The sequence below is a fragment of the Theobroma cacao genome, chromosome 3 (genome assembly GCF_000208745.1).
Source record: "Theobroma cacao cultivar B97-61/B2 chromosome 3, Criollo_cocoa_genome_V2, whole genome shotgun sequence".
NCBI classification, from domain to species: domain Eukaryota; kingdom Viridiplantae; phylum Streptophyta; class Magnoliopsida; order Malvales; family Malvaceae; genus Theobroma; species Theobroma cacao.
Window position 1 is genome coordinate 13396133 of NC_030852.1, and position 14685 is coordinate 13410817.

Sequence of the window (14685 nt, forward strand, 5' to 3'; positions counted from 1 at the left end):
TTTTGAATTCCAATTTCCATAATATATTAGGAAAGTTTCATTATCTGACTTCATTATCAAGGTCAATTTCTATCATCCTTTGTTCCACTCTTTCATACGAATATAACATCATTCTCCCTTAACCAATTTACAAATTGTACTTGAAATTGCAAGACTTGAAACTAGATTCTCCTCAAGTACTTTTCAATGTCAATACTAATATCACTCTCAACTTACAGCTTCCTTTTTATAACCACATAACTTAGTTCTTGCTTTCAAGAGATCCATGGCAGAACTTCTCTTGAGTATTTCTTTGGGGATATCTATCTTAAACTGATGTCTCACAACAGGTGATCACTTAACCCAAGACTTAGCCGTTTGGCTCCTTAACAAGTTTCAAAGTCACGCATCTTATGCTCATCATGTATAACTTATAATTCTTTCTCAAAGGCGTTTAAACATTCTTGAAATACTTAATCACTTATTTGCTCTTTTATACACCAAGTATATCATTTCCATAAAGGCATGCCCAACTACTCATGCTTCAATTTATCTCCAAGGGTTTCTAACATGTCATCTAGTTTACTTGTGTTGTTACTAATCTTTTCCTTTTAACAAGGTCAAGACAAGATCAGTATATTCTCATAACAATATTCTATATAAACTCATTTGCTATATCATTATTGAAATCTTTATTTACATTTTCCTCACTTGGTATTGACATCTCTTATCAGTATTTCATACATTCATCTAACTTTTCACTCACTTCCTCTTTAACTTTTTACAAGGTTTACTTTATTTCTTAAGATTTGACTTTAGTCAACATATTATTCATCTTAACACTCCCCCAATGCACTTAAAACTCCAATAACGAAACTTGACATCAAAACCAATGACCATTTTTCAATCTCGTGAGTCCAATCTTTATGCCACTCACAGTTTACTCTTGTTTTCTAGCCATTAAGGGTTCTTAACGTGACAGCGTTTGATAGTCAGTACTGTGGCATTGCAACTGTTTGAATTCACTTTATCCCAGCAACTCTTCCACCATTAAAGCTACTACCTCAATTATTCACAATTGTGTGGCTTTCCTCTAAGTCTATACCACAATTAACAAGACTAACTTTCTATCACAAGTGTGCGATCAAAACATTGATTTAACGTATTTATTTTGCCACTAGCATTCCTGTATCTTTACCATAACATTTAGTACAAGTTTGCTTAAGCAAAAATCTCCAAATTTATTCATAACTACATGTATCTCAGATTGCACATCACTTATCATCAGTCAATAAATCTCACTTGAGAATACTCTTTCCATATTGTATAGTGACTTCACCATATACGTATAACACCTCACACATAATTATTCATTGTTTTCTAGTGTTCCACAATTCCTTAGTATTCACAACTACTGGTCTTCTTTGTCTTACAACTCATATAGTCCAATCACTTCAACTTAAAATCGTCATGAAATTAATCCACCTGAATCAACATCTTATGCTTATCTTATTATTAGTTCAAGAGTTTCATGATCATGGAAACTATAATTTACAAAACTAGCTTTCTATCATATGTACTTTATTAGAACACTAATTTCAACATATTTAATCTACCCTTGGTGATATGTCAAAATCATCCCTGTCTCGGTTTCAATCCAGAGGAATCTCTCCTCTACATATCCGTACGAGCTGGTAAAGATGGAGCAACTACCGTAGCCCGTCCTAACTATAGGCAATCTCTCCTAATGTGACCCGATTGATCACAATAAAAACATCGTACAGGCTCTCTACACGGCCCGAAATGATATCTCCCATAATTTTTGCATCTATGAGAACCTCCGAAACTCTTCCCAAAAATAGTCATCGTAGATCTGTTAAATCTCGGAGGCTTCTATTGTGTTTGTGAAAATGGAGGTCGAAAAGATGTTACTGAAACAGTAGTAGTACTTCCTGAAACAGAGGAGTCTTTGCCCCTTTTTAGTGGTTGACTAGAAGATACACTCAGATTTCTCCTTTTTGCTAACTCAGCTCGCAGACTCCTATTTTTATTCGCAAGCTTCTCAGCTCTTAAAGCCATTTGCACCACCTCTTTAGCTACGATTGCGTCCGATTCACCCATAAAAGAAACACAACCATGTTGCCTAGCCTCTTTAAGTTTCTTAGAATCAGAAACATCCAGCACTGGTGGTGGGACAGGAGATGGGGGTGGTGGTACTGAAGAAGCAGCTGAAAAACTATAGGAAGAGCCTGACCAGCCTGAGCCTAGCCAGCAATAGTAGCAAAGAAGGCTGCCAATGCTTGAACTGCCTCAAGAGGCATGGCAAGAATACTAGTATGTAGCGAACGAGGCGAAGGATGTGAAGGAGTCTCGGTTTGTTCAGCAACAGGTGCTACCCGAATAGTAGACGCAGTCAATTCCCCATCTATAAGATCTAGTTAACGATGTTGGGAATGACCTCTTTCCCTCCCAGCCGATCTAGTGAGAGGTGGGTGTCCGCTTCGAGGAAGCATGATAATCTATAACAGGAAGTAAAGCGAGTTTAGGTAACCTCATGCTCTATATGCTGATGCATGTATTCTATTCCACCTAACCTAACTTAACTCGGGGCCACACTGACATTGTAAATTTTTAAAATAACTTTAAAACCAAAAACTCTTATCTTTAAAATCAAAAGCTCTGATGCCAATAGAATTGTCACGACCTGGTACTCCCCTCGAGCCCATGACAACCGCCACGATGTCTCGATGGACATTCATCGCTAGGAATGTCGATCGAAACCTCGCAAGGCTTTTATCTCAGTTTTTCTTACCTCCCCTGTGAGCAACAGTTGTTAAATATCATGTTTTGAGAGATTATAAACTATCTCCAAATCAAAACAATAGAAAAATAATTTTTTCTCACAGGGGTATTTTGGTTATTTTTCCTCAAAAGTCTCGAAACCAGTAAAAAATGTAGTATGCGAGTGGAAAACACATATTTCATAATCAAAATTAAGTTTAGATATCTAAAACATTCATTTAAAGTAAAATTATAACTATTTGAATATAATAAAAATATTCAATAAAATATTTTATTTCCTTATAAAATAATATTTATCGAGTTACCAGTAAATAATTTTTGTAGCATAAAAACTAAATAAATTCATACATACTGTAATACAGTAAGCCAGAGTATTTAATTTAATTTACAATAACCAGTGGGCCCCTGAATAACTAAAAGTAAGGAAGACTGTGAACCGACAGTTTGGAGGATGCAAATCCAATGGTAGCCTCGATGAAATCAGCTATCTACAGCCTATTCTAAGCCTGAAATAGGTGGAAATGAGAGTGGTGAGATTATATAATCCCAGTGAGTAAACAAATACCATCTAAAATATCTAAAATTGAGTAAATGGAGACAGATAAAATAGTTTAACATACTGTAATTCATCACCTTTCAACTTATTTCAACCAAATAAAATCAATTCATATAAATCGAGTAATTAACATGGCTTATGAGTATCTTAAAACTTTGGCTCGTGCCAAAATCATTCTCATACCCAATTATCAGGGATACCTTGATCAAGGGCTATCCCAACCAAGTCCGCCAAGGCTGTTAAAAAGTCATGTACGCATAAATCATGTTTTTATTTTGAAAACATAGTAGTTCCTTGGCGTTGGCCGAGTTCACCCTCATGTGGTGGTTTTGCGTGAAGTGAAACTCTAAAGTTATACCTCGAGAGTTACCCTACTCACCTCTCCAACCGAGGTAAAATATAACGGGATTCCGTGCCCCTCTAATACGTTAGTCCAAAAGAAACCAGCCCACTGCAGCAAGTTAAACCCACCATACAATAAAATTTGCAATAGCATGACATGGCAATTATTTTATTTTATTTTACAACCTTTCAAGGCAAATCAACAATTTATACATTTCCAACACATTTATCAAATCAACCATTCATGCCAATATTGCCATAAGCCAATCAATTAGAATCATGAATTTACAACACACAAAAACAATCTCCAATTACTCTATTTTCAAACCATCATTCAATTTTAAAACAATTTTATGAAATCATTTCATTAAATCACATTTTGTTTATAAAATCAAAAAATTAATCATTTAATTCATTTTTCATAAAATTCACAAAATCGAATAAAACATACTTTAGATAATTAAGATGATGATAAGGTTACTCACTATTTCGAGAGTCGAATTCCAAGTACTCCGATTCTTGATCCTCGAGTACTATCTCTTTACTTTTGCCAGAATGCTCACCACCTAGACATAATGCACAATAAGCCATTTACTACATTGTACTAAATTGTTATAAAACCAATTTACGCTTTATACTAATGTATGAAATGGGATGCAAATTGTTCGGATTATTGTCTAAACACGGTGTTCTACACAAATTCAATTGTGTACCTAAATTAAACGATATTGGCCTAATTCGATCTATCACTCGATTAATTGGCCAACACGTCCAATTCAACTCCAAATAATTTCATTTTTCTCCCAATACTCCAAATCATCAAACACAAATTAAATAACTTGAAATATGGTAAAATCATCCTCACATTTTCTCTTGGAAAATTCAGCCATGGTGGGTTCATCAATACTATAATTTTTCCTACTTGATTCTCATACCATAAATCACTAATTCCTAACCAAATCACTTGAAATAAAATCAAAATCATCCTCAATATTCCGCATGGAGAATTCGGCCAATGATGGGTGATGGGAGAACATGAATTTTTCTTGCTTGATTTTCATGTTACACATCACCAATCAACTAAAAACACTAAAATATATTGATTTCTAACCAAATTAAGCATCAAAACCTCTCTCCTAGGGTTTGATCAGCACACTATCCTTCATGATATCTTGTGATTCAACCATGAAAAATGCAAAATAATGCATGGGAAAGGTAGATCACAAGTCAAAATCAAGAAATTTTACTTTTGATTGCTTGATTACTTGAAATCCACCAATTTTCTCTTGAATTTTCACCCTAGGGTTCTTGTTCTTCCTTTTTCTTCCTTTGTTCTTGCTTTGGACGGCCATATGAAGAGAAATAGGCTGATTTTGTGCTAATTTATAAGGAAAATAATAAATGGATGGGATTTTGACACATGTCACCATTCCATTAGTCCATGTGTCATACTTAGCCATTAAGCAATCTCTCTCCACCACTTAAATTTTCTCAATTATCCTTGATAATATTGGGTAAAATCCATGTGCTGGACAAGTGTTGGGTGGTGTAAAATTACGATTTTGCCTCCAGGGTGGCAAAATGACTATTTTACCCCTATGCTCTGAAAAATGTCGGAATTAAAATTTTTCACTTCTCAAACTCAAATTATGTTCTAAATAGTTAATCTTGATCAAAAACTTCTTCCAACATTCCAATTTTAACCTCGGATGGCAAAATGACCATTTTGTCCTTAGGTCATGAAAATTTCGATTTGACTCCAAATCGGTCCTCGAACTTCGAATCACCATTTTAAGTCATTTTGGAGTTTTAAAATTCTAAATTTCATCTTAAAATCTCTATTTATACTAGCTCGAGGCTTAATTATGTTTGAGGAAAAGATGAAGGAGGCAATGGCAAGGGGTTATCGTCTAAGCAAGGTGTCAAGTGTCTCAGACTTTCCTCCTGGTTATGGGAGAGGTGTTACACCTGTGAGTAGGGAGGAATGCATAAGAATACAACAAGCTTGCATTAAAGAAAATATGGGGAAATCTTAAAAGGTAGAAGAGGACCCGGAAGAGGATCCGTCAATGTGCTCGGATCAAGGACACGATGATTCTAAAGACACTTAATATTTTCGTTGAACTTCGTATTACTTTAAGTTTGGGTAAATGTGGTGTAAACTAAGTAGTAGTAGTTGTCTGTACAAAGGACTTAAGAGTTTGGCATTTATTTTCGTGTGACTCAAATGGATTATGAAGTAGCTGTTTAAATGACTTGGTGCATATGGGAATCTTTTGGTATGACAGAGGTGGACTAGCAATATAATTATTGAGGAAGGATATTCACCTTAGTGGTGTGGTTGGTCACCTTAGATAATTATTAAAGGTCGACGTAAAAAGTCATTAATCGTACAAGCAACTACAAGACCTGATAAACGATTACCGATTAATCGTGAAAATGTGAAATTTAAAATCTCAATTGCAGTTATAATTCGAAAGGATTTGAGAGAAACTAATGAGACTATAGATGACACTTTGAATGGTTAATGTGATTAAGTCGAGGATTGTAAACTTAAGTATTGAGGGAATTGTAACCCGATATTCTTATGGATGAGAAATGTTAAAGATATAAGCTGGATAAACAGGCAAAAGGGTCAAAAAGGATAATTCGTTGGTCAAGTGTTTGTAGTGTGTAGGTAGGTCCTAAAGAGTTGTGCAATGCACAAAAGAAGAAAAAGTTATGTAAGTCTTTTAATTGTTTCTTATGAAGTACGATTGATGGTAAGAATAGAGGCACATGGTGCCATGACATTATAAAATGATAATTTGGCACAAATATAGACCATTGGGGGTAAATGATGGAACTTGAGAAAGATGAATTCTTGATTAGTAAGGATTGTGAGTATAAGGTGTGGAAAATATGAACTATTTTCATGGTCATTTGTACTAAAATGTCAATAAACTATTTGAATTACAAGACAAGAAAGACAATTAATTATGGATGATGAGAATTGTGGGATGCCATAAATAGTGAATAATTATGTGTGTGGTGTTATATATATTGTGAAGTCATTACACAATATGGAAAGGACGCCCTAAGGTGGGACTTAATGATTGATGATAAGTGTTAAAGGATAAAATGAGTTGAAAGTATTGACCAGGCCTAATACATATGATAAGCAAAGAGAAGATACACGTGCGTATGGAAATTGTGGTATAGGCTTAAAAGAAAGCCATGCAGTTGAGAATGATTAGTGTGGTAGCCTTAAAGGTAGAAGAATCAATTTGATAAAGTAAATTGCAACAACTACAACGTCACAGGACCGATTGCCCAATGCTACAGCATTAAGAACCCCTCATGGCTAGAAAGCACAAGCAAATTGTTAGCGGCATGAAGATGAAACTCACAAGTTGAATTATGGTCATTGATCTTAATGCCAAGCTTTGTTATTTGCAGTTTTAAGTGCGTTGGGAAAGCGTTTATATGAGTGAATTGAAAAGTTTCTTTATTGCCTTATATATTAGCATGTAAGTAAAAGAGAAGTTAGAGAGTTCTCGAGACTGCTACATTGAGATAAACTACCATGTGAAGTATTAAGATGAATAATATGTTGACTAAAGTCAAATCCTAAGAAATAAAGAAGACAAGAGATTAAGCCTTGTTAAAGACTAAGGAAAAAGTGAGTGAAAGGTTAGAGGAATGTATGAGACATCGACAAGGGATGTCAATACCAAGTGATGAAATTGTGAATGAAGGATTACAAGGGTGGCATAGCAAATGAGTTAAAACAAAGTATCGTCATGCAGATTTATAAATCTTCTCTACTTAATTGAATGAAAAAGGATTAGTAACAACATAAGGCCAATTATGTGGCATATTAGAAACCCTTGAAGATAAATTGAACAATAAATAGTTGAGCATGCATTTAAATATCTTGGTGAATAAGTGCATGCCTTTTTGGAATGATATGCTCGGAATGTTAAAAAGCAACTAAGTGATTAAGTGCTTCGGGAATGCATGAACATCCTTGAGAAGGCATTACCAATCATACACGGCAAGTATAAAATGTGGGATTTTGAAATTTGCTAAGGAGCCTAACGGTTAAACCACAGGTTAGGTGATCACATGCGGTGGGACATAAGCTTAAGGTGGGTATCTGCAAGGAAATACTCAAGAGGAATCCTGCTATGAATCTTGTGAAAACGAGCATTAAGTTATGTTGTTACAAAAGGGAGGTTGTAAGCTGAAAGTGATACTCACATTGACATTGAGAGGTACTCGAGAAGAACCTTATTTCAAGTCTCACAATTTCAAGTACACATTGTAAATTGGCCAAGGGAGAATGATGTTATATTGTATGAGTGAATAGTACAAAGGATGGTTGAAGGTAACCTTGATAATGAAGTTAGATAATGAAAACCTCCTAATATATTTGGAAATTGGAATTCGAAAATGCATGCGGTATGCATGATTCGAATGAGTCTAAGTCTTAGGTGACTGGTTAACATCGAAATGCAATAAGGATATAATGTATATGTTAGAGGCATGGAAGAAAATTGAGGAATGAGGATGACTTTTAAGGATTGTGGTATAGCATAAGATGCAATGATCAAGTAAAGATGAATCCTTGAAGGATCAATAAAATTATAAAGCATGTAAGCATACTGGATTGCAATTTAATGAAAATGACATTTAGCAAGTGAGATGTGATTAATGACATTATGATGCAAGGATATAGAGTATAATGAAACTTAAGCATATGATTGGAAATGATAAGAAAGGAGTATAATCATGTGAATGATGTGAAGCTATGCATAGGCATAATGAGAATTCGTATGGATTACGTAAAGCATAACTTATGGTAAGACGCAAGTGGAATGATAATTTAAATACCTAGAGAGGCCAATCTGAGATTGATTATACCCCAATGCTTGTAGATTAAATATGAGAGTGTTGACATGCACTATGAAGATTATTATATTGAATCTTAGTTATAGATGGGAATGAATAAAGGGAAATTTAGTCTGAAGGCACTTGAATACAAGGAGTCCCACACAATATTTAAATGTGCGTGTACATACGTATGTGTGGAGTTAGTGATGTGCCCAACTAAAGTGAAGAATTGTTCGTAGTGATTCGAGATTTGAACTCAATATAATTGATGAGTTGTATAGATAGTACAACGATATAAAATCCCATCGAAAGTTGAGCTATGTTGATATAAGAAATTCTAGAGAAATAGTCAAAGAAATAATATCAAGGAAATGTAATCTATAGCGTGGTTAAGCCATACAAGATAGACGAATATGATTAAGAAGATTGAAGTTGCATAAATGCAAGATAAACATGATGTATGTGGGAATAATTGAAGGCATTAACCTCCCTCCCAATGTTGAGAAATACGTTTAGGAATGAATATGGCATGTTTATAATGCTGTGAGCTATATAATAGTGTATGGAGATAAGATGAATGAATGAATGTCGAGAAGTTTGACAAGGAATGAAGTAATAAGATGGTGATTAAGTATACAAAGTAAGTATAATATGTTATCAAAATAGGTATGATTGAGATGGAGTTATGGTTCAAATTTATTGATGGTGACAAAGACATACTCGATGTTTTAATATAAGAGATAATGATTGTGAAGGGTACCACCGATTTGATTCTAAAAGATGATAATAGACATAAGTGAAGTATTCTAGTCGAACTAGAGGTAAACACAGTGGATAAATCAAAATTCCCTATAAAGTAAGGAATGGAATAAGATCATAGAGTGAGATTAATAACCCGACACCGACGTGAATTCGAGGACGAATTCTATTTAAGCGAGGGAGACTGTAGTACCCGTACTTTGTTATGGTGGCTAATAAAGCTTATCGGATGCCAATTGAGGTTAATTAGAATGTTTAAAAGTGATGAAAGGTGAAAGGAATATTCTATAGTAAAATACTCTGCACGTGAAGAAATAATAATTAAATAATAATATTTTTATTGAGGATGAATTAACGATATAAAAAGTGATTTGGAAGTGAATCAAGGCATAATAAAACATTTTGGGTGTCAAGGAGACAAGTGAAAAATTTTACAATAAAATAATATTTTACTGATAAAATAATATTAAAATATTAAATTTTATTCAGTGTCGAAATTTTTCATGAAGAAAGAGTATATAGTTAATCTAAGTGGAGGAGAGGAGAAGAAGAACAAGGAAATTTTAGAGAAAAATAACGTTAATGGGGGCTCGCGTGTCTTTATTAAATAAAGGTAGCGCGAGTAAGTAAATATTTAAATATTATGGTGATACCGCGTTGAAGTATAAATTTGATATTTTATTGGTAAAAGTGTTTTCTTTGACTTAACTAAAAAGGAAAAAATTGAAATTAAAAGATTATGGGAGGACTTAATTAAAAATAGTAAAAACTTTGGAAGCTTTGACTGTTTTCTTTTTCAGCCATAACCCCAAAAGATATTTTCTTCTTCTTCCTCACCCTCCCACGCCATTTTCTCCCTCCACCATGAAAAAAATCAATTTTCTTTCATTTTCTTTTCTTTGTTTTCTTTTCCATTCCTTTCTTTTCTTACTTCTTTCTTCTCCTAACTCCTTGAGCATCAAACCTACAGCTTCTAACACCATTTTTCAACACAACTAAACCCTAGGAGAGAGAAGGAAAAAATCTTTCTTTCTTTCATTTATTTTCTATTTCTACTCCACCATCACCAACACTTGAATTTTCAACCTTAAATCTCCATTTTTAAGGCTAAACGGTATATATTTTTTCAACTCTTGGAATTTATGAATTTATGGGTTATATTTTTAGATTTTATTTCCTAATTTCTTCAAATTCTTTTTCTTGAAAATATTAAGTTTTTGTTTATCTATATGCCTCCAAGCTCACCAAGGTAAAGAACCTTTAAATTGGAATAGTTGATATGATGGGTTTGAGAATTAGACTAGAATTCTAAGTTTAAATTTATGATATATTTGAAGCTATTATTGTTTATTGGCAATTATAGGTTTTAATGGTATTTCGGGACTACCTATATTAAGAACTTATGGGTGCTAATCTTGTTAGGTGGCATTGTTAAGGTGAGTGAACTTGCATTAAATTATTTTTGGGAAATATATATGTGTTGGGATAAAGCACTTAAATGATTTTATTTGATTTTTTTTTCTAAATCATGCCTAGGAACAAACCCTTGATGTAACGTTTTATATTGTAAAATGTATAATGTGATAAACCCATGCGTTTCTATATTCTGATGATATATATATTATGCTTTGAATGATAATATTGTCTAATAATTGTAACCACGTGTGTGCGGCATGGGAGTGCACATGCAGGTGATGACAGGTGATTCCAGCTATGTGTGGTGTGGGAGTGCACATGAGCTAATGACCGGTGGATGATGATTCCAGCTATGTGTGATGTGGGAGTGCACATGAGCTTATGAGTCGGTGGTTGTATACATGTTTACACATACCATAGAAATGTTCAAGAAAATATTATGTGATTGCAATAAGTGTTGAATGTTAAAATTGTTAATTTTTTCCAAATTGATTTTCAATACCATGAAAAAAAAAACTCTTTGTCTTGGTTGTCTTGCTCGAATATTTACTGTGGTTTTTACTTTTCAATTTCATAATGGATCATGGATCCTTCAACACTAAGGGGTTAAATAATCAAAGGTCGAATTGAGGGGTTTTACGAGGAAATAAACTAAATTGCATTGTTTTTAACATAAATGCATCATGATTTCTAAACTTTCCTTATTGTTTGCTTGTTCCCTTCCTATATTCACTCACTGGGTTTATACTCATTCTTTTTAACTTCATATTCTAGTTTTTAGGCTCGAAGGTAGTTGATCCTAGGTAGAGGTGCTTCCTCCTATTCATCTTACGGTCGGTTTACCAGCACACCCCATGATAGTATCCACGCTAGAGTCACTCCGTTGATAGTCAAGGTCTTTTGTATGTGCATATGTTTATTTATATGTAATTCATGAGATTTGCTGTAAACATTGTATGCTTGGTTCGCATGATAATGTCGCCACAGGTTGGCAGATGGTAATATTATTTTGTGAATGATATATATTCAGTTGCCATGATTTATTATTGAGAAGAGATTATTTTTGAAAATTATGAATTAAGAACTTTAGAGGTAAATGAGGGACAGATGGTTTAATGAACAAATTTGCATAGAAAGGCTTGCTTAAGCCCAATGGGCCAAGCTTATTGGGTCCATGCACCAGTCATGGCCCGGGATTTGGGCTGTGACAAACATCCCAAACATATCATTCCAAAGACATGCACTTATTCTCCAAGATATATAAATGCATACTCATATATTCAATCCTTAGTTTATATTCATAGGTTTCTAGTATGCCACATAATTGGCCTTGTGTTGTTACTAATCCCTTTCATTCAACTAATTCAAGAAAAGATTTATAAATCTGCATGGCGATACCTTGTTTTAACTCATTTGCTATGCCACCTTTGTAATCCTTCATTCACAATTTCATCACTAGGTATTGACATCCCTTGTCGATGTCTCATACATTCATCTAACATTTCACTCACTGTTTACTTAGCCTTTAACAAGGCTTAATCTCTTGTCTTCTTTATTTCTTAGGATTTGACTTTAGTCAACATATTATTCATCCTAATACTTCACATGGTAGTTTATCTCAATGTAGCAGTCTCGAGAACTCTCTAACTTTTCTTTTACTTACATGCCAATAAATAAGGCAATAAAGAAACTTTTCAATTCACTCATATAAAAACTTTCCCAACGCACTTAAAGCTGCAAATAACAAAGCTTGACATTAAGATCAATGACCATAATTCAACTTGAAACTCTTCATGCCACTCACAATTTGCTCCTGCTTTCTAGCCATGAGGGGTTCTTAACGTGACAGAGTTGGACGGTCAGCACTGCGACATTGCAGCTGTTGGAATTTACTTTATCAAATTGATTCTTCTACCTTTAAGGCTAACACACTAATCATTCTCAGCCGCATGGCTTTCCTTTAGGCCTATACCACAATTTTCATAAGCACGTGTATCTTCTCTTTGCTTATCATATGTACTAGAACAAATCAATACTTTCAACTCATTTTATCCTTTAACACTTATCATCAATCATTAAGTCCCACCTTAAGGCATCCTTTCCATATTGTGTAATGACTTCACAATTTACATAACACCACACACACAATTATTCACTATTTATGGCATCCCACAATTCTTATCATCCATAATTAATTTTCTTGTCTTGTAACTCAAATAGTTTATTGACATTTCAGTACAAATGATCATGAAAATAGTTCATCTTTTCCACACCTTATACTCACAATCCTTACTAATCAAGAATTTATCTTTCTCAAGTTCCATCATTTACCCCCAATGGCTATATTTGTGCCAAATTATCATTTTATAATGTCATGGTACCATGTGCCTCCACTTTTACCATCAATCGTACTTCGTAAGAAACAATTAAAAGACTTACATACCTTTTTCTTTTTTTGTGTATTGCACAACTCTTTAGGACCTACCTACACACCACAGACACTTAACCAACGAATTATCCTTTTTGACCCTTTTCCTGTTTATCCAGCATATACCCTTAACATTTCTCATCCACAAAAATATCGGGTTGCAATTCCCTCAATGCTTAAGTTTACAATCCTCGACTTAATCACATTAACCATTCAAATTGTCATCTATAGTCTCATTAATTTCTATCATATCCTTCCAAATTGTAACTACAATTGAGATTTCAAATTTCACATTTCCACGATTAATCGGTAATCGTTTGTCAGGTCTTGTAGTTGCCTATACCATTAATGACTTTCTACGTCGATCTTTAATAATTATCTAAGGCAACCAACCACACCACTAAAGTGAATATCCTTCCTCAATAATTATATTGCTAGTCCACCTCTGTCATACCAAACGATTCTCATATGCACCAAGTCATTTAAACAGCTACTTCATAATCTGTTCGAGTCACACGAAAATAAAAGCCAAACTCTTAAGTCCTTTGTACAGACAACTACTACTACTTAGTTTACACCGCATTTACCCAGACTTAAAATAATACGAAGTTCAATAAAAATATTAAGTGTCTTTAGGATCATCGTCGCCTTGATCCGAGCACATCGACGGATTCTCTTCCCGGTCCTCTTTTACCTCTTGAGATTTCCCCATTTTATCCTTAATCCAAGCTTGTTGTATTCTCACTCATTCCTTCCTACTCACAGGTGTAGCACCTCTCCCACAACTAGGAGGAAAGTCTCGAACACCTGACACCTTGCTTGGATGCTAACCCCTTGCCATTGCCTCCTTCATCTTTTCCTCAAACATTTCCAAAAAGAAACTTTTTACGCTTTCCCAAATCTTAGTGCTTACCTCACTTTCAAAGCTCTCACTACTTTCGAGGCTTTCCCTACTGCGAAGCAATATTTCTAAATCCGGTGGGATCCATCCAAAAGGAATTCGAGACTGGCCACTTTTCTAACTCCCTGGATTAGGGCACCATTGGCTCCTAGTAGTGGAATCTAGCGATCCAATGGCTAGTACTGTGAGGGGTACCGGGACTACCGTTACTTCTAGACATGGCGCGTATAATAGGTGCACCTCCAAACCTATACGCAACCAAGCATCAATTGCTTAGTCATTTATGCATCATAAGAATAGGTAGGTTTCTAATGAATTAGGGACCTATGTAGCCTCCTGTCCTTGACTTGTGTTGAGCACCCACAATCCAAGGACAAGACTCTACACGAACTCCAAAAAATTCGTTGACAACCACAAGAACCCCTAGGACTCAACTAAACCTAGAGTTCTGATACCAACTTTATCTAGCCCAAACCCCCAACCATGACCAGTGCATGGGCCCAATGGCATAGCCCACCAGACCCAAGCAAGCCTCTCTTTCTTTAAGATCTCAACTCATAATCTCTAATAAGAATTCCTTTGAAATTAGACCGTGAAAACCAAGTATATGTATATATATATATATAT